Below are 21,231 nucleotides of genomic sequence, written 5' to 3'. Positions count from 1 at the left end.
GGATATTTGTCATTCAACCACCCCCCTCTGCCCAGGTTAGAACCACCTGGCAGATTAGAATTCTCACACATTGTGTAACAGGCAGAACAATCACCTTTGGAGATGAATTTGGAGGCATCAAAGTATGCCCTCCCCCCCTCAGTAAATATTCCTAATTTTTGAAATGCCTTGAAAGGAAGGAGCCTGGGGAAGCTCCAGCTTGCTGTTTTGCTATCATTTTGAGAAAGGAGATCTAGTTTGGAGTTTGGTTGGACCAAAGCACAAAAGAGAGATGTAATAGCCTTTCCTAGGACATTTCCAAGGGAGAAGGGGCTGATTCAGCACAAGCCACACTGCAGGCTTTTGCTCAGCAGGAGGAGCACGTTCTTTTGTTTTTACTCCTTTGTACTCATGTTTTGTGAAGTATTAATATCCTCAATAAGTGTCCTGAGGATAACGTTGCAGATAATAAAATTCAAATTGTAGGTTTGAAATTATACGCTCAAGCAGCAAATGACAGGGCAGAGATTGAACACTGTTTCTCCTGACAGCTAATGCCCAGTGCATTGCAGTAAACGTTAGTAACCAGGGCATCGTTTTATAGGGAACAGGTGAGAGGATGTCTCTAGTCAGGAAGAAAGTTTAAGATGAGAAACTTTGGATGTGGACATTGCCTCCACTTCATTTCCAGTGCCATGCATGATGGCTACTTGTTGGGACATTCCTACTCATATCCTCTTTTTTAGGGCCAATAGTCATAGTATAGTGCACTACATAATTGATACTCAGGTGACCCCAATAGCTCCCCTACCCTTTTGGTAAGAGGTAAATATTATTCACCACTGCATTGGCTGTGCTGTCGAAAATACACCCTTGTATCTTCATACACTGTGATGGTTTCATGGCAAAATCCATTTCAAATGCCAAGCTTCCTAGATATATCATTTTTAGGCAAATAATTTAATCTTTTTAAAGCTACAATTTTCTCATCCCCAATCCAGGAGTAGTCACAATGCCTTTCTCAAGACAATCATGAAACTTAGATAAAACTTGAAATGCCTAATGAACAGTCAGTACTTAGGAAACACCAGGTGACCTTGTACATCTCCTTGAAGACTGTAACTACACTGGAATAACAGAATTGGTCTGCTTTTCAAGAGTATCTGGTGGCAATGTGAAGGGTTTGAGGGTATATGTCTGGACATGATAGTATTTTTAAAACTTAAGACCTTTCCTTAAAGGCCTTCTGATAACCTATCACAGAATTTGCTGGTAATTAACTCTACATATGCCTAGATTATTCTCAAAAGAAAAATTATTGAATCAAACTAAAGCAAACAAAAAAAGAGTTAAAAACAACTTCAGAAACAAGTCTACCTCTTGAAGTGCAGTAAACTCTAAAAGATAGAGTAAGAATCTGTCTAATTGGTTTCTGGGATTTCCGTATCTTTATGACTAAGGACTTTGGAAAGCTTTCAAATAATTTTTTCACGGAGTTATCAAAAGTTTTAAATAGATGCCAGCATCATTTGGTTAGCTCAAAGGACACAGGGCACTTGATGTTCATTTGGATTTTGACAGCGTTTTTAAGCACAAAATATGATGCATCATATCTAAATATCTTAATCAGCTGAAATGAAATTACTTAAAATTACTGCAGGATCTTGTTTCCTAATGGCTTTTGAACTAAAATTAGCTTTAATTCCAGAAGTTATATGTATATCATTTTGCCAAAAAATCTGAGAGACGTTGAAGAGAATTGAGATATTGGATTTCATTTAAACATTTTTTGTTCTGCAAAAGACAATGTTACATGAAAATAATCACAAAAGATTTATCTGCTAAAAATTATTAAACAAGCAAACAAAATTATTTAAACTGAACAATATGAAAATGGGCAAAAATCCTGAGCAGATAATTTTCCAAAGAAGAAATACAGAAAGCAAGTGAGCATATGAAAATGGCTTGGCATTATGAAACATAAACAACAATAAGATGCTACTATGTTCTTATTAAATTGGCCTAAACCCAGAAATCCAACACCAGGTGTTAATGGAACTATAGAGAAAGAGGAACTCTTTCACTGTTGGTGGGAATATGAAATGATACACTCTGGAAAACAGCTTATTTTCTAACAAAAATAAACATTCTCTTTTTATATGACCCACCAAGTTGCTGTCCTGGATATTTACAAAATTTCCACATTAAAACCTTGCATACAAATGTTTGTAGTGTTTCATTTTATAATTTCCCAAACTTGACAGCAACTAATATGTCTTTTAGTAGATGAGGAGATGAACAATAACCTGCCAATTCCAGGTTATTTGATGTTATTCAGTGATACAAAGAATGAGCTCTTGACACAAAGAAAGATAGAGAGAAAAATCTTAAATTCAGAATGTCTAGCAATGTAATCTTTGTGGTCAGAGATCATAATGGGGCCCCAAATCTTGGCGTAAATTGCTTATTTTTGTTTAATAATAGTTTATCTTTAGTAAGGGAATGATAACACTTACCTTCCATGATTGTTTTGCAATTCAGTGAGATTGATTGTATGATGCTTTGTATAATGTCTCACACAGAATAGAAGCTATTACACTGAAAAATATTGACTTTCAGACATTGTATCAGTCAATCTATTCCCATATCACTCATTCATTAGCTAGCTATTTATTTGTACATTTATTCATTTATTCGTTCAACCAGACAGACACTGATTAACTCAATCCTCATACCACAAAATAAGAACTATCTCCTGTGTACCTTTCAATGTCCTAGGGAAAATGAGAGATGTAAAAATGGGCTAAATGTCTGCTCTGCTTGTAAGGATTTGTGCAAGCTTAATCAATATTAGGATCTGGGCACAAATAATAATAGGGATATGGTGTTAAGTAGTAAACACAAATGGTACTCATTGAAATGCATTGCAGCTTGAGACAAGAGATGTCTCCTATCAGGGGAATCTGGAAAGGCTTCAGTGAGGCGATGTTATTGCACTGATGCTTGGAAAAGCAGCCTGAGTGTTTCAGAAATGAAGAGGACAAGGGTTTTTCTGACATTCTGTTGTTCTTCACTTTGCACATAATTTTGATCACAGTATTTTAGAGCTATTTACTATGGGGAATCGGAAACTCCATGAGGATGATGATCCTCAGCTTTTGAGGTTGGTTAGTGGCAAGTCCAAGCCAAAACTTTAGATAGTCTGAATCCCATTCCAGAATTAATCTGCTTCCTCATTAACACTCACTGAACAGCAAGGGCCTGCTTAATGTCTTGTTTAGATAATTCATTTTCCACATGTTCAGTTAGCACAGCTGAATTACAACAGAACCTGACCACCAATAACTTTGTTTACATTTGGAATCAACACTGATATATGGCTGATGTTAGACTCTGGTCTAAGTTGAAGTGTGTTACTCACTAACACAAATTATACCATTATACCCATTGTTGCTCCAATATTGATTCTGTTGTTGAGATTCATTCTACACCCAGCTATTTTTCCTGTAGATGTTTTTTTATTTGATTCCGACAATACTCATTGTACCACTTTTATACAAACAAAATTAGACACTGAAGAGGAGGCAATTTTTTATCTTTATATCTTTAGAAGTAAATAAATGGATAGATAGAGCATTTCTCAATTTGTCATCATCCACAGAGAACTGTAGCTCTCAGAAGAGAACAAATACCATCTAAAGCTAAGGAAGTGGAGCATGAGAGTTCTAGAATACTAAAAGGTTTGACGAAAACCTGAGGTGAATAGATAAGATTGAAGAGTGCTGGCAGTCTGATACATTAAGAACAGCACCAATTTAAATAGGAAAAAAAAACAGGTTAAAATTCCAGATACAACAGTCCTAGGAATCTGAAATAGGAAGAGGTAAACAATTTTGTATCTATGAATGGAAGTTAAGAAATGTCCTGTATTTCCAACTTTCTTCTGTTTTCTTTTTTATTGTGAAAATACTGTACAAAGGGGTTACAATTACATGGGCAACAATTGTTGCTTATCAAGCAACAATTCATCCTAAAAATCATATACCATGATCAAACAGGATTCATTTCAGGGATGTAAAGCTGGTTCAATATATGCAAATCAATTAATATAATTCATCACATCAACAAGAGCAAGGATAAGAACCACATGATCATCTCAATAGAGACAGGAAAAGCATTTGACAACATTCAACAGCCCTTTATGATGAAGGTTCTGGAAAAATTAGGAATCTAGGGAACATTCCTCAATATAATAAAGGCTGTATATGACAAACCTACAGCCAGTATTATACTTAATGGTGAAAAACTAAAAGCCATTTCCTCTTAACTCAGGAATGGGCAAGGATGTCTACTCTCTTCACTTCTTTTCAAATCAGTATTATAATGCTTAGCTACAGCAATAAGACAAGATGCAAACATAAAAGGGATCCAAATAGGGAAAGATGAAGTAAAACTCTCCCTCTTTGCAGATGACATGATCTTGTATTTAAAGAATCCCATGGACTCTATTCCCAAATTACTCAAGCTGATTCTTCCTCTGTTTTCATCCTGGTGAAAGCCATACTAATAAGTATAAGTTGGTCTGTATGAAAGGCCAGAGTATGCTTGCTAATCTCAGCTTCCATTTTTCTGGCTCTTCCAATCCCAGGATCATATGGGGATAAAATCCAAGATGGTGGATGAACTTGGTAATAATGATCCTGAGCAGCTGGCTTCATGTTCTGCCTTGGGCTCAGGTCAAACCTAGTGAAGAATTCAGTTGTGCGTCATTCAGACAAGTGTGTCAGAATTTTCTGTTGAATGTTTATCCAAATCTAAGCTTCTAACACTGTACTCTTTACTTCTGTTTTTCCTAACTCCTATGGATGTTCCTCCTTTAGAAATCCACATGGATTGGCACAGAGTATGTATTCCTGGACTTTCAGACCAGCCTTCACAATATCAAAGAAAAGCATCCATTTATTTTCTAAGCTCAAAGACTCTAAATTTAAATTCTAGAAACACATGTTTGGGCATTTTCCTAATGAGTAAATTAAGGATTAATTTTTTTAAAAAAACTGTTATAGACATCAAATGGATTGGCAAAAATGATCTAGTTTGTATGTTAAAAATATATGATGTGTTATAAAGGTCATTAACTTTAGGGTCAGAGCACAGGATCATCTTCTTAGTAACACCTTCTGAGTTTCCATGTCGATGTCTATAAAATGAGTTGAATAATACCTGCCTTTGAAGATTGTTTAAAGCTAGGTAAAATAATGTTTATTTAGTATCTTAAAATTATGGCCATGCCCAAAACCTCCCATGCTCCTGGATTGGCAAGATTAACATCGTGAAAATGGCAATACTTCCCAAGGCTATCTACAAATTCAACGCGATACCTATCAAAATTCCACCCTCATTCTTCAAGGAAATAGAGGAGGCAATCCAAAAATTCATATGGAACAATAAAAGACCCCGAATAGCAAAAACGCTCCTCAACGGAAAGAACACTGCTGGAGGAATATCAATACCAAATTTCAAACTCTACTATAAAGCCATAGTAATCAAAACAGCTTGGTATTGACATAAGAACAGACCTCAGGACCAATGGAATAGAATTAAAAACCCAGAAATGAACCGACAGACCTATAGCCATCTAATCTTCGATAAGGAAGCTAAAAGAATAGAATGGAAGAAAGACAGCCTCTTCAGTAAATGGTGCTGGCAAAATTGGTTAACTACATGTAGAAAACTAAAGCTAGATCCTTATATATCACCCTGCACCAGAATCAACTCCAAATGGATCAAAGACCTTGAACTCAAAGCAGACACTCTGAAAACATTACAGGATGGAATAGGAGAAACCCTAGGTCTCCTTGGCTCAGGTCGAAATTTTCTGAATAGAGACCCGGAAGCACAACAAATCAAAGAAAGGTTGGACAAATGGGATTGCATAAGATTGCAGAGCTTCTGCAGGGCAAATGACATAGCTGGCAAGATCAATAGAAAGCCCACCGATTGGGAGAAGATCTTTACTAGCCATACAACGGACAAGGGTCTCATATCTAAAATATACTTGGAACTCAAAAAATTAAACCACCCAACAACAAATCCTCAAAGAAACAACTGCCCAATAAATAAGTGGGCGAAAGACTTAAAGAGAAGCTTCTCTGAAGAAGAAAGAAGGATGGCCAATAGACACATGAAGAAATGTTCAACATCCCTAGCCATAAAATAAATGCAAATCAAAACAACATTGAGATATCACCTCACTCCAGTTAGAACAGCAAAAATCAAGAACCCTAACAACAACAGATGCTGGAGGGGATGTGGACAGAAAGGAACCTTACTTCATTGTTGGTGGGAATGTAAACTTGTTCAACCACTTTGGAAAGCAGTATGGAGGTTCCTCAAAAGACTTCACATAGATCTCCCCTATGATCCAGCAATCCCACTTTTGGGCATTTACCCAAATGTTTACAAACAAGACCACACTAAAGCTACCAGCACAACTATGTTTATTGCAGCATTATTTACCATAGCTAAGATATGGAACCAACCCAGATGCCCCTCACTAGATGAATGGATCAAGAAAATGTGGTATATATACACAATGGAATTCTATGCCTCCATCAGAAAGAATGACATTTCCCCATTTGTTAGGAAATGGAAAGGTTTGGAAAAAATTATATTAAGTGAAGTAAGCCAGGCCCAAAGAAGCATAGGTCCCATGGTTTCACTTATTTGCAATATCTAGTATAGGTATGAGTCAAGCGGAAAAGGTCAGATAATGTGATGTTAGGAAAATGAACCCTTAAATATGTATTTTAATGTTTTCGTTTCTTTCATGCATGTGTTTCTAACGCATTTATAAGATTATTTCTTTGTTGCTTTGTATGTCCCTCCCCCACAGTGTAACCCCTGCTTTCACTATATTTGATGTCAGTATAACATGTGGAGGAGATGGGGACAAACAAATCGTTTAAGGATTCAGGTGGACCTGTTGCAACAATGAGAAGTACAAAATGTCATGTCAAAACCAGCTTTACAATGTCGGTGTGGGGGGGGGGAGGGGGGTATAATTGGGTGGGGAGAGGGGGGTAAAATTGGGTGGGGGGAGGGGGGAGGCGGGGAAGGGAAGTGAAGGGTAAACAAAGGAGGAGGCTGCAATGCTTGGTAAGAAATGTATGCATTATCCTGCCCATGTAATTGTAGCCCCTCTGTACAGTATGTTCTCAAATAAAATAAAATACAATTAAAAAAAATAAAAATAAAAATTATGGCCATGTAATTAGTATTAATTTTTATTATTATATGTGCTGTTTATTGGTCTTATACCAGTTATATTCTTGCTGAACAAATAGAGAAGATTAATAGAAAGAGCACAGAGGACACCACTTCTTTGCCAGAGGTGAACTTAGTCCTATCTTCTGATTGCTTTTCACCAACTTGAAGACTCAGTACTAGGCAGAAAAAAGAATGAAGCCCTATAATGAGGCCCAGCTTTCGATCAGCATCCCCATAAATCTGTTCACCCTATCCAAGGTCTCCCCCAAAGCCTTTGCATGAAAACCACCTCCCTTAGGCACATTTGACAGACTGCAGGACTTCCTGAAGTGATAGAATCTTCAGTCTTAGATGCAGTTGAATCAACCTGCAAGCATTTAAATCCTGCCATAGACATAACATTTTCCTTTGACCCAACCACTGCCTCTCATCAAGTATTATTTTATAAGGGAGAATGTCCAGTATTAATTTTTAAAAAAACAGCAAGAGGTTACACCAACCACAAAACAACAGTATATACTCGTGTTAATTTTACTTAAAGGTAAGAATTATTTATTTTCACATGTGGGTTTTAGTGGTTTTTCTCCATAAACTTTGAATGCATTGATTATGGGACAGTGGTGAGGCAGAATACCATACCAGCACAAGTTTATGGCAGAGGCTGCTCACCTCATAGTGAACAGGATGCAAAAAGAGGAAAGATGTGGACAAAACACAGAACACAAGGATCTTTACGATAAAAAAAAGAAAAAAAAAAGGAATGACAACTCTCATACATACTAAGTACATGCCAAAATATAATTTTTTAATTTCTCAAGAGACAATGGATTTTAAAGTAATAATTCATAATGATTTGCTATGATATTTATTATATATGTAGAAATATAATGTATAAGAAATATAATGATAGCATGCAACTCAAGAAGAGAATATTTTAAATGATGTTTTAAATTTCTCATATTTAGGTGTTAAAATTTGATAACTTAAATCTCTTACATTTTATTTAGTGATATGGTACTATATAAAGGTAGATCACTTTTATGGAGATACAAATCTTAGAGTCACCATTAAAGAGTCAAACTAGACATTTAAAATGATGCACAAATCATGCACATAGAAATACTGAGAGCCAAGTCAGGCACCGGTGGCTCAAGCCTGGAATACTAGCTACTAAGGAGGCTGAGAGCTGAGGACTGCAGTACAAAGCCAGCCTGGGCAAGAAAGGCCATGAGACTCTTATCTCTAATAAACCACCAGAAAACTGGAAGTGGTGCTGTGGCTCAAGTGGTAGAGTGCTAGTCTTTAGCTGAAGCACTCAGGGACAGCACTCAGGCCCAGAGTTCAAGCCCCCTGATGAAAGAAAGAAAGAAAGAAAGAAAGAAAGAGAGAGAGAGAGAGAGAAAGAAAGAAAGAAAGAAAGAAAGAAAGAAAGAAAGAAAGAAAGAAAGAAAGAAAGAAAGAAAGAAAGAAAGAAAGAAAGAAAGAAAGGAAAGGACAGTATAAGAAAACTATAGAGGGCTGGCGATGTGGCTCAGTGGTAGAGTACTTTCCTAGCATTCATGAAACCCTGGGTTCAATTCCTCAGTACCACATAAACAAAAAAGGCTGGAATTGGTGCTGTGGCTCAAGTGGTAGAGTACTAGCCTTGAGCAAAAGAAGCTCAGGGACAGTGCCCCAGGCCCTGAGTTCAAGCCCCAGAACTGGCAAAAAAAGACTATATAAAGAGAATATAGTGTATATATACTATATATACAGTACATGTAACATACAATATACAGCTTTAAATATACACATTTATATAATACACACAGTGTGTGTTTGGGGCAGAATGAATGTATATGTAATATTGGAGTATGACCTCAGAACCTGTCTTTTTAAGGGAACACTCTACTGCTTAAGCCACGATCTAGTATTTTCTGCTTTAGTGTTATTTTATAGATAAGGTCTCAGGCTTTTACTCAGACTGGTCTTGGACTTCTGTCCTTTTGTCTCATGGCCAAAGAAGCTGGGACTACAGGCATGTACCTCTATGGTTGATCCAGAAGCCAATACCCTTTATAAACACAGTTACAAATGCTTTTTAAAAATAATGGCAAATAGATTCCAGCAATATATAAAAGGGTAATGTATTCCAACTAAATGTGGTTTATCCCAAGAATGCCAAGTTGGTTTAACATTTAAGCATCTATCACTATAATTTGCTATGGTATCAAGGTAAAAAAATAAAAGTTCATGACTGTTTTATGAAATTCAGAAAAATACCTTTAACAGAATTAATTATTTTCTCATCATGAATACAGAAAAAAATCAGCAAACTTCATGTTTGAAGTGACTTCTGCCACTGAGAAGAAGACATCAAGAAGTGAGCAGCTAACCTCATACTTGATGGTGGAAGGCTGAATAATTTCCCCCCACAAGATTGAAAAGTATAGCACTGATATTTGCTCTTACAGCTTGGACTTAAAAGATTACTTCCAGTACATGAAGGAAATGTAATGAAGTAATGTAATGAAATGAAATGTAATGTAGTAATATGCAGACAAAACAGAAGGAAGTAAAACTATATTACTATACCAGCAAAATGAACTCATACATGGAAAATCTTATGAAAATCATGAGCAATACAAGGCTACTAGAGTTTAAACATTACTTACTGTGGCCAGGCAACAAAATACAAAGTAGATAGTCAAAGACCATTATTTCTATAAGTAAGTAATGAATGAATTTTTAAAATATGTGCATGTCATTTCATATAAATGTTAGATATATTCAGCAACAAATTACAGCAAAATTTTTGGTATCAAGAAATGCTAATGACATAACAAGAACAGATTTCTTAACATAGATGAAGGCATACATTTCATTCCTAGTACTATTTTAAAATAAGTCAAAAGAATTATTAATGAAGGAAAAAACCTTGACTTCAAAGGAAAATCACTACCAGGTGACTAAACTCACCAGGATCAAACAGCATTGCAAATCTTTTATGTACCCAATTATTATAATTAAAAAACTATATATCAAAATGAATGGAATTAGAAGAGATAAATATAATATCATCTTGAGATAACAGAAATGAATAACTTTAAAGCGAACTGTTCATAAAAATCCCATTTGTGACCAGGTCAAAAAGCATAAAACATTTAATTAAATATGTATGATGTATACTTAAAACTATGAAATATTGCTGATCTATGCTCATGAATCGGAAGTTTATACATCAAGGGCATGTTCTCAATTGCACTGGAGTTAATCTACTTTCAATAACATTTGCTTGTATTTCTGAAAAAAGTTGTTTCTAAAATTCTCATGGAAATGCAAAGAACTTGAAATCCAACATCATCACTGCCTGAATGTAAGACTTAACTTCTCTAGCAATCACAAGGCAGCTTCTGGCTATGACAGAGAACTGAAAGAGAATTGAGTCCAGATACAGCCGTATTCTTACATGCTCAATTAAATTTCTACAATTATGTCACAGTAATGCAATAAGGAAAGGATAATCTTTTCAATAAATGTCTCTGGAAAAACTCAATATTCACATTTGTTTTTCTTTTCTTTTCTTTTTGTGGTCAGTCATCGGGCTTGAACTTTGGGCCTGGGCTCTGTCCCTCAGCTCTTCAGCTCAAGGCTAGCACTCTACCACTTGTGCCACAGAGCCACTTCCAGTTTTCTGGTGGTTTATTGGAGATAAGAGTCTCACCGGCTTTCCTGTCTGGGCTAGTTTTGAACCGCAAGCTAGGATTACAGGCGTGAGCCACCAGAGTCTGGCATGAATAACCATCTTATAAATTAACTTCAGTGCTTATCCCATCATATACAAAAATTATCTCAAAATGAATTATAGACACACATAAGAAAATATTTACAACTTTTAAAGAGTTGAAAATACCTTGGGTAAAAGATAGCAAGTTTAGCATTTCTGTTCTTCAAAATACAAATGGACAGTGGTACTCAGCAGGCACTGTGTTTGAAAAATGGACTATACAAATTAAAGGTGGGGATGAGGGCAAAAGTGGGAGAGAGCATGGGAAAGGGTGATGTTGTCCAAAAAGAAATGTTCTCTTTATTGATCTTGCTAGCTATGTCTTTTGCCCTGCAGAAGCTCTGAAACTTTATGCAATCCCATTTGTCCAACCTTTCTTTGATTTGTTGTGTTTCCGGGTCTCTATTCAGAAAATTTCTGCCTGAGCCAAGGAGACCTAGGGTTTCTCCTATTCCATCCTGTAATGTTTTCAGAGTGATTGGGAGAAGATCTTTACTAGCCATACAACAGACAAGGGTCTCATATCTAAAATATACTTGGAACTCAAAAAATTAAACCCCCCCAATAACAAATCCTCAAAGAAACAACTGCCCAATAAATAAGTGGGCGAAAGACTTAAAGAGAAACTTCTCTGAAGAAGAAAGAAGGATGGCCAATAGACACATGAAGAAATGTTCAACATCCCTAGCCATAAAAGAAATGCAAATCAAAACAACATTGAGATATCACCTCACTCCAGTTAGAACGGCAAAAATCAAGACCTCTAACAACAACAGATGCTGGAGGGGATGTGGACAGAAAGGAACCTTACTTCATTGTTGGTGGGAATGTAAACTTGTTCAACCACTTTGGAAAGCAGTATGGAGGTTCCTCAAAAGACTTCACATAGAACTCCCCTATGACCCAGCAATCCCACTTTTGGGCATTTACCCAAATGTATACAAACAAGACCACACTAAAGCTACCAGCACAACTATGTTTATTGCAGCATTATTTACCATAGCTAAGATATGGAACCAACCCAGATGCCCCTCAGTAGATGAATGGATCAAGAAAATGTGGTATATATACACAATGGAATTCTATGCCTCCATCAGAAAGAATGACATTTCCCCATTTGTTAGGAAATAGAAAAACTTGGAAAAAATTATATTAAGTGAAGTAAGCCAGGCCCAAAGAAACATAGGTCCCATGGTTTCCCTTATTTGTAATATCTAGTATATGTATGAGTCAAGCGGAAAAAGCGGAAAAGGTCAGATAATGTGAGGTCAGGAAAATGAATCCTTAGATGTATTTTAATGTTTTTTTCTTTCATGCATGTGTTTCTAACGCATTTATAAGATTATCTCTTTGCTATATTTGATGTCAGTATAACTTGTGGAGGAGATGGGGAAAAACCAGTTGTTTAAGGATACAGGTGGACCTGTTGCAACAATGAGAAGTACAAGTTGTCATGTCCAAAATGAGCTTTACAATGTTAGTGCGGGGGGGGGGGGGAAGGGGGAAGGAGAAGGATGGAGATGGGGGGAGGGGGGAAGCTGGGATGTGATGTGAAGGGTAAACAAAGGAGGAGGCTGCAGTGCTTGGTAAGAAATGTACGCATTATCCTGCCCATGCAATTGTAACCCCTCTGTGCAATATGTTCACAAATAAAATAAAATTAAAATTAAATTAAATTAAATTAAATATAATTAAAAAAAAAGAAATTTGAAAAAAGAAATGTTCTCTTTATATATGTAACCCATGTGTACATCACCTTTATAATAACAATAAAAATTAAAAAATACAAATGGAAAATGGTAAGATAGACCATATCTTGTTGAAAGTTTTGCTTCTGTGTTTATATATATATATATATATATATATATATATATATATATATATATATATACACCACATAGACATCTCTCTCTCTCTCTCTCTCACACACACACACACATATATAGTCACTGACATCTTCTATATCTTTACCTTCATGTTCATCTCATTCTAAACATATAAATAAGAAAATGATTGTTTATAAAATATAAAAATAACTCAATAATAGAACAAACATCTAATAAAAAGGAATTGGCAATTTGCCTTGCTATTTCAGAAATATATAAATGTCAGGTAGATAGATAGATAGATAGATAGATAGATAGATAGATAGATAGATAGATAGATAGATAGATAGATAAATAGTTAGAGAAATTAAGCTTCCATACACTGCAGTGACAGAATACTTCAATCATACTGGAAGTTTGTTTGACAATGTCTTAACATTTACCATAATATTCAGTAATTCCATCCCCAGGTGTTTACCCAAGAGAAATTAAAATACATACCCACACAAAGATTTTTGATTCACTTCTATGGTATCAGTAGCAAAGACTCAAAAGACCCTAATGCCCATCAATAGATAATAGACATATTTTAATGTATCTGTGAAATGGAACATTATAAAGCTGAATGTCTCAGATTGATCTGCTGAGTGAAAAAAACTCAGAAATTAAAGAATGCATACTTTGTCATTCCATTTATATAGAATTCTCACATTGATAAATCTAATCAAAGTTGACACAAAAGAAGATTTAGCATTTACCTGGGGTCAAGGACAAGGACCATTAGGGTGGACTGGCAGGGACATGGAGCAGCTTTCTAACACGGATGGAAATATTTCATTTCTTGATTGGGCTGGTGGTTTTATGTATATTTTTATAGATCATCAGCATATGGACGTAAGATAGATACACCTCACATATGTCTTTGTAATTTATAGCTCAATAAAGCTTATTTTTAAGCACTGGCTTCTTCTCCTAACTTCTACATAAATGTTAATATATTACATTTACAATTCACAAAAGTTAAATTTACAGATTTGATTTTCTTTTCTTTGTAGAATATAGGTTCACTGAAAAAATCTGATTGTGAAGAAATAATCCTAACCACACATCTTCTAAACAGCAGATTCATCCCACTGGAAAAAAGATATATTGTAATTTAAGTTTATGCACATGAAAAACTATGGCCATCAAACTAAGTAAATAAAATGAGCAAACCACAGCTTTCACAGGACAATCACATAGGGAAGCTGTCAAACTAGTGCTCTGCTCTTGACTGCCATTCTGACCTGGAGTTCCTGATCCCAGCTGCTCAACCACTGTCTATTAATAACAGCATTCTTCCTCTGAAGCTAGAAAACAAAAAAAGCAAGTCAGGCCCTGGCTACTTAGTTATTGATCACTCCAAGCCAATCAATGGCATTATTGGCTCCTTCATTGTCACTCAATTGCTACCATTAAGAAGAGATGGTTAAGTTAATATTGGCTGTGGATCCACCAGCAAAGAAAAACTGTAGGTTCTGCAGTTCCAGTCTTCATGACTGTCACACTAATAGGCCCTGAAGATATACCAAAGAGTCAAAGGAATGCATGTTGCCCAGGAAAGCAAAAATCCAAGAGAAAAGGTGTGTGTGGTGTTGTAGCTATAACTGAGGCATCTTAATATCTCTGTTGATTATATATGACCCAGGTATTCTGTTCTGACAGTCTGCTCTCACCTGAGTATGGTCAAGTTAAATATGTCAACCAGGTTTCATATGTCAGATGGCCTATCCGTAAGTCATCCAATAGAACTAACTTTGAGAGTCTTACAAACACACACTAAACGTGAGAAAAACCAACATGTAATTTTTTCCTTCAGATTCTTCCAAGGAAGACTGGGAAAAGATAGACTGGGATGTCTTTCCAATTTCTTAAAAGGCTGTAATTTGCAAGAGAAAATTAAATACCAGTGAAATTTAGGACAATTTGGATTGAAGGTACAAAAATAAACACTAGGTCAATATAAGAAATTCCTAGCCAGAAAATTGCCTATCAGTGGGATAGATTCTCAAACTCCATGTATGTTATAGTGACACAGAATGACCTCTTTATGGCTGATTCTTAGTTCAATGACATCCTAAATGTGATTTCAAAATTCTGGGCCTCTGTTTTGAAGAATACATAATTTTAAAAACTCCCTTGAGAAATATGGGGATAATAAACACAGAATATGGCTTATATTTAAGTGATTGCAATTTACACTTTCATTCTAAAATAACCAATAAATTTCTTTGGCATTTTTTACTACATACATTTAACAACATTTCATTTAGCAAACGAGCACTTCCCTCCCCATGGTTTTCCACCCTAATGATATGTATAAGATAGAAACCAACAAATTTCATTTGCTTTTGAAATGAGCCCAGCCCCCATTTTAAGAGAGCTCATGAAGTACATTCTTGGCCCGCCAAGGTTCTGTAACCAAGACTGTAGGTTAGATGTAGGTCAGTCCTGTAGGGTTTTAGTTTTTATTTCTAAATTCCTATTATTGAGTACTTGTACAAAGGAGTTACAATTCCCTAAGTCAGGTTTTAGGTACAGTGCATTTTAATCAATATCACCCTTTCCATCATTCTCCCCCACTTCCCCCTTCTCATTCCTACCCTCAAGTTATCCAGTTGAATTTTCACATCAATATAGTAGCTGCATTTGAGTTATTATAAATTGTGTACTACAAGAGACCCTAGTGATTTTTTTAACAACTAAAAGACCTACCTTCTTTTGTTCTGATCCTGGAAATTCTTTGAACTCTCCAATTATTCGTAAATGTATGTGATTTCTTCCTCTTGCTCTTATTTAAGCACTATTGAGATATCGACATAAAGTAGATTGTTCTCTCAGGAAACAACACCAGAAAACAATTCAAGATCAACCACATTCAGAGTCATCAGAATGGTCTCTCTTCCAAATAAAAAGAGCACAATTACATATAATCAATTTAATTTTCTTAAATGTTGTTCAAATTTTCAAATGGAAAGTCATTCATGAATCAGAAACTGAAACATGAATTCTACTAATTCCAATACATATCCTTTTGTGGGTTCAAGTCATGGTCCCTGAAATAACCAGGATATATATTTTATGGTAAGAAATTGGTTTTCATTTCCTGACAGATGGTGTTTGTGTTTGAGGCCTGGCCACTGTCCCTGTCCCTGACCAGAGTTCTTTCAAATCACAATGCACCCTATTCTACCTCTATCTTATATCTGAAAAACAAAACAGAAATATAAGGATAGTAGCTCCTGTTTTATTTGGTGCCATTTTACAGCAAGGAAATATATCCACATTTCTCTAGGAAGTGCATTCTGTACCAGAAAATTATATGCCCCTCTTTATGTCTGAGTCATTTCAGACTATTAAAATAAAGTACCATCAATTGGCTGGCTTGTAACTGGAAGAAATCTATTTCTAGTAGTTCCGGGGACTGGAAACCTGAATCTGAGTACCTGTGTAGGCAAGTCCTGATGAGGGCTCTCTCTGGCTGTACACTGTGAGTTTCTCACTGTATCTCCACATAGCAGAACAAGATCAAGAGACAACTCTTGATCTTCACAAGGACAGGAATCACATGTACAAGTGGTCCACTCTTCTGACCTAATCACTTTCCCAAATCCTAATATTATCACACCTGAGGTTAGGACATCCAAAGTAATTTATGTCTAGAAAACATATATTCACATTTATATTTTTACATAAATCAAGTAACAATATAAAAGAGAATTATAACTCATAATACACATACTTGGTATTTTAATGATACATAATTCAATCCACACATGTAATTTTGAAAACAATTTTGCAAGTAGCTTTAAGACATTTCTCATGAGAAGTTTTGTATCTTTGCCCAAGATCTAAACCACTATTAATGGATCCTAGGCTGACTTCATTAATCCATCCCTCTCCTTTCTAAGTCTGGGTAGAATCATGTGAGGAATTAGGTAAAGGAAATTTTTTGCCTATGTTTTAATTTAGGTGATCTGAATCAATGCATATCCTACTGTGGGAAGATTTTTTTCAACATTTCTCTTGACTTAAAATGTTTTATAAGAGTAAAAACACAGAATTTCCATACTGAAAATGATTTTTGATGCTCCCAAATGTCCCTGAGAGGTTATCAGCATATAAGTTAATAATTATTAGTTTAACAGCTAAGTTGGTAGCAGACAAGAAATTTAGTCTATGTGAAAGTCCTTCTATGTGTTATTCATAAATTCAAGTGATAGCTTTTATGGTCGGTAGCACATGAAATTCATTTTGGCCTCTTTTATTTTTACTTGTCATTTCCCAACAGAAATTAAAAAGTTTGTATTTAGTAGATGGATGGTAGGTTAGCTAATATCTCTAATACCTAACTGTTCTGGGAGTAGCAATCTTTTCCATCAAAGGAATTATTTCACTTGAGATTGAAATGGATTTAACTTCTACTAATCTTTAGAGATAGGCTGCAGATCCAAGATTTTTAACCATCTGACAGTATAGACACTGCCTGTAAGCTGAAATACTGGCTATAGGAGTGTGTGTGTGTGTGTGTGTGTGTGAGAGAGAGAGAGAGAGAGAGAGAGAGAGAGAGAGAGAGAGAGAGAGAGAGAGAGAGAGAGAGAGAGAGAGAGAGAGAGAGAGAGAGAGACAGATAGACAGACAGACAGACAGACAGACAGACAGACAGACAGACAGACAGAGACAGAGACAGAGAAAGAGAAAGAGAAAGAGAAAGACAGACAGAGACAGATAGAGACAAATAGACAGGGATGTCCTAAATAGATAACAGTCTCATACTGTGAAGAATGGTATATGCGTTAAAATTGTCAACACATCTGTGTTGGTTCCATGTCTTAGCTATGGTGAATAATGCTTCAATAAACATAGTTGTGCTGGTAGCTTTAATATGGCCTTGTTTGTGATTGTTTGGGTAAATGCCCAAACCCAGAAGCCCTTCAATACATGAATGGGTCAAGAAAATATTATATATATATATATATATATATATATATATATATAATGGAATTTTATGCCTACATCAGAAAGAATGACACTGCCCCATTTGTTAGGAAATGGAAAGAATTGGGAAAAAATTATATTAAGTGAAGTAAGCCAGGCCCCCAAAAATATAGGTTTCATGGTTTCCCTTATCTGCAATAACTAGTATATGTCTAGGACAATCAAGAGAGGTCAAAAGCCATATAACCTGAAAGTAAGTGAAATGAACCCCAAGATAGGGACACAAGAGATTTTATCTTTCTTGTTGTTCTTTTTAATGTACTTATAATGTACTATGTGATTTTTTTTGTTTCATTGTATGTTCTTCCCCCATGGTATAACCCATTTTCACTGTATTGGATTCTGGTGCCCTCCATCTTGTATATACATTTTTCTAATTTGGGGAGGGGAAGGAAAATAACAAAATGATGAAATAAGGATACAGTATGACCCATTGTAACAATGAGATATACAAGACATCATGTTGAAAATGAACTTTACAACTTTGTGGAAGGTTGCCGGGGAGGAGTTGGGGAGGTGGGAAGGAAAGGGATGGTAGGGGAAAAAACAAAGGAAGGGGTAACAATGCTTGATAGGAAAAGGATTTATTACCTTGCTCATGTAACTGAGGATATTTATAATATAAAATATATATTAAAAAATTGTCAACACAGAGTAGCTAAAGTTTCCAGAAGCATCGCTGTCCAGTTGACTTGAACATACCATTGACTTCTCCTATGTCTTCCCAAAGATGGGATATATGCTCAAATTTTAGAAACCCTCTCAAATGAGAAATGTTTGCAGAGAGGACTTGAGTAGGTAAAAAAGAATGGCAATGGCCCATTGGAATGCTTGACACCACATCCTTGGAATCAAAAACAAAATGGATTTCATCTCAGCCTTTTCTGAATCTCAGGATCGGTACTGGAGGAAGGCAAGTAGGGTGACATAATGGGATTTCCCATGAAGCAAAACAAAACAGCTCAGGTTTTTAGCATTTTAAAGGTAAAGGTAAAGGCTAGTTTTCTTCCCTGTAGCTCTGTGACTGACATTCTATGCTGAACTCTAATTTCTTCCTGTCTTTCTGGCCTTGTCTACCAACTCTCTTTCTATGATGCTATCTTCTGTTTTGATCGAAATATATTCACAACTCCATCACTTACATTAGTCATTATTCAGAAAAGTATCTGCAAAATTTCTCATTAGTGATTGTTTTTTTTTTACTTTGTACAGCTGTCTTGCCTTTATTCTCACCATATTGATGAACTAATTTGCAACAAAATTTCAAACTCATGTCCTTTCATGCCTACATTTAGAAAATAAATAAAATAGCTCCAGAGATACATCTTTCCTCCTTTCCTTTTTTTCCAGAATGACTCCACTGTCAGCAAAGATTCAAGTGAAAATTCTAGGCATAATTTTAGATGAGACATTTATGGAAGGAATATTATAGGATAACTCTGGATCTTGCAAGCAAAGTCCCCAGCATTCACAACCTGAAAAATGTGGTTAACATTGAACTCTGATATGGTTAGACAATGAATAGTAGGATGTTTCCTGTCTGTTTCCAGCTAAACCACAGTTGTTGTGAAGCATTTTGTGTGCTCAATACTCAGATGGAATAGCTATCCAACATACTATTTTCATCATTAGCCTCTGTCAATCAACTATGAAAATTAATATCTTGCATTATACCAGAACTTCTAATCAAAGTTTCTTCCAACTATAAGAAGCAATATAATTCTCAGTTCTTTTTTCTTCCTGGAGTTTTAGCATTCCAAAGAACTCCATAAATCAGAACTGTGAGAAAAAAATCTGTTCAGTGTCACAGCAATATAGATCCCCTTAATGGGAATGGATCTTTAACCTTGAATATTTCATCTCTGAATTGCTCGGCTAACCACAAATCTCTCACTGGGAAATGTATTGGCTTATCGGACTTTTATTTGCAGCATTGATTGATGGCCTATGTCCTTCAGGGAGATGGTCTTCTCTCCTCTTTCACTTCCAGAAGAATTTTTTGTTTGTTTTATTTCATGTCCTTGTGTTGTCTGAGAGAATGTCAACACAGCAAAAATTGTTGGACCTCCTCAAGAATGGTTTTCCACTTCATAGATGAGAAAACCTGGATAAAGAGAAGGTAATGGGATGAAAAGCCACTCAATTAGAATACAACTCCTAACTCATTGGACCACCAGAAGTGTCTGAATTTCTCTTCTGTACCAGGTAATGCATTGGATTCCCTGACTGCAATAATAGATAATAATGATGATGATGATGATGATGATGATGATGATGATGATGATAATAATAATAATAATAATAATAATAATAATAATAATAATATACTCACTAACTTCCAGAACTCCTCTAAAAGCACTGCTCTGTCCCAAAGTTCTGATGCAAGTTACCACCACTTAATGTATTTGCACGTGAAGTATACATAAGTCACTTCTTCAGGCTTTTCATTTTATCAACCTCAGAAACAATCTCATTAGATTATAATCTGAAGGCCTTTTTTTTTGGCTAAACTGTGTGATTAAGACCCTCCCTTCCCTACCAGGAGATAAGGAATTGTTTCTACTTGTGCATACCTACCTTCTTACCTCAGAACCTTTACCTATAAGTGGCTTGACTTTCACCAATACTTACCATATCCAGACAGGAGATCCTACCCTCTGTACTCCCATAGTGCCCTGGGAGCTTATTGAGTATGTGGCCCCATGTATCTGTTTCTTCCACTGGATTTAAGACTTCCAAGGCAGCAATTGCACACCCTCCACTAATAATGCTTGAGACATGTTCCAGGAACTTAGAAAGTCCACAATGAATCTCATTGAAGCCCATGAATGATAGTTATTTAAACTAGTTGGGCCTACAGTGGTGAGTCACACTTACAATCCTTACTCTAGAAGCTAAGACATGGAGGATGGTAATTCGAAGCCAGCCTAAGCAAAAGTTCTTGCTAGATGATCTCAAAAACAATCAGCAAAAAATCAGGGTTGGAGACATGGTTCAACTGGTTGCATACTAAACAAGCAAGCATGAGGCTTGGTATTCCACAAACAAAAACCAAAATAAAGTAAACCTAGTTGGTTTGCATGGGACTGCAAGAAGACCAGTGCTAATGAAAAGGATATGGAGGCTGAATCTGTAAAGTCATCACATACAGGGAAGGTTTCTTTGGGCAAGGAAGACAGGGTCCCCTTACTAGTCTGCATCTAACAGCCAACTGCAGCTCCATTTTTGTGCCTTCAGAATCCAAATCCATGTGCAAGAATCTAGAAGATTGCAAATGGAAAAGAAATGTTACCACATTTTGACTGCTTTTACTTTATATGCACAGTGGAAGAAAACAATAGAAAGGTTTACAAG

Source organism: Dipodomys merriami, unplaced genomic scaffold (assembly GCF_024711535.1).
Source record: "Dipodomys merriami isolate MVZ:Mamm:240054 unplaced genomic scaffold, mDipMer1.0.p SCAF_17, whole genome shotgun sequence".
Lineage (NCBI taxonomy): Eukaryota > Metazoa > Chordata > Mammalia > Rodentia > Heteromyidae > Dipodomys > Dipodomys merriami.
This window is presented reverse-complemented; position numbering follows the sequence as displayed.